Raw genomic sequence first — 1,782 nt, forward strand, 5'->3', positions numbered from 1 at the left:
AAAATCCTGCAAGCATAGGGTATTTTGATTAATAGAGAATGAAAATTGAAAAACAACAATGTAAAAAATGTATGTATAGAAGAATGTCTCAACATTTTATCCAGTTTCTATTGTCGCTTCAGACATGTCGTTCCGATCTCGGTTGTTTAAAAAAGTTGGATAATGCTATCCACAGAATAAACCACTAGTGATTTATCCAGTGGTCCAGTGCTAGCCACCCGTCAAACACCTGGGCCCTGGTCTTTAAGCAATTTAGCTATGTCCAAATGCACAAAGTTCGAATTATTATTGCTTTTGCCTAACCTTGTTCGAACTATCACTGGTGTGACAGTTGGAAGTGGCTTCCTCCCTTTTAGAGTTAAAAACCCTCTCCAATGGTTTCCATTTGGGCACCGATACTCTGTACTGGCTACTGATTCGCTAAGATTTTGCAAATCAGTAGCCTTCCAGCAGAATGAGAACACACCCTCTTCCTGCAGAATCAAGGTTGGTTCTGCTCTGAAAAAAATCGAGATACAACTGTAATTAATTTCGTTCATACTGGTAACCTATGCAGCAAACATATCTGTCTGTCCGTTTCATCTAAACCGATGATTAGGCGATGATTAGGAGGCAGTGCAGCCCAGTGGTTAGGGCGCTTTGCCTTGAGATTGGGAGTTAAATTCCCGGGTTGAAGACTTGTTCTGACCACTCGTTGAAGTTGTTCCTGATAGTCCCTAGTTCAATTTCTCTGCTGCACTTGTAAATAGCCAACTGGTTTGCCTCCGCCAGTTGGGATTCTTAACCGTTGTTGTTATGTTTTGTTGCCCATTTCGTTCATTGTGTTTCATTGGCCCCTGAAAAGCCCATACGCAGAGCGGTAAATTAAGTATGTATGTATGATTTTTTACACTGCAACGTTCAATAGTGTATGTACACAAACAGATTACTTACATGTATTTAAATCCTCTCAACTTGTTAACAGATTTTGTTTCCTGTTATTAGTAGTGCTTCTTCTGAGAATTCTTAACTTATAAATCGGTATGGAATTGAACCTTGAAGTGCATCAGTTCCCGTAGTTTTTGCACTCCTTCCTGCCTGAAACAAAGAAGCAGTCCTGATGTGCTCCTGGGCATTTTTTTTTAAAAATCGTAGTACAGGCACTGATCGAGCATTGCACAGCCTTTTCCCTGACAAGCACTCATGTAAAGCGTCATATGACATCTGTGAAAATATAGATAAGTCCGAAGTTAAAGTCAAAATCAAGCCGTCTTCCTTCTGACGTAGACAAACAAGAAAGCTGTAATAATCGTGCAAAGTCAACAAAGTCCCTCCCGCAATTGAAGGGTTATTCTTAGTTGTCAATTTGCTTCAAGTGAAGTATTATCGTGCATCAGTCCCTTTAGTTTTTTGCACTTCGCCTGCCTGAAGGTAGGCCTTGGCTGATTGTGCTAGCATAATTTTTTGCATAATTGGAGCAAAAAAAGCCTAATTTTTTAAACGAGCAATGCCACTGCATAATTAGCAAATTTTAGCACGTTCTGGAACATAAATTCATACAGTTTCGTACATATGGTTATTTTCTGCATCCGGTGGTGTGGCTTCAGTTTCGGGAGTTTCTGAACTTTTGGGAAAGTGTGGAGCCACCCCTTAGTCATCATTGCTCTCGGGTCCATCCTGGCCGGGGATGGTAGTACCTGTCAGGGTCCCAGCTATGGGTAAATGTTGTGCTTTCTTATGAAACCATGGCGGTTTCACTTTGTCAAATCGGCAGTGGTTCCGGGACTGGCAGCTCTGTTTGTC

This window comes from Montipora capricornis, chromosome 14 (genome assembly GCF_036669925.1).
Source record: "Montipora capricornis isolate CH-2021 chromosome 14, ASM3666992v2, whole genome shotgun sequence".
Classification (NCBI taxonomy): domain Eukaryota; kingdom Metazoa; phylum Cnidaria; class Anthozoa; order Scleractinia; family Acroporidae; genus Montipora; species Montipora capricornis.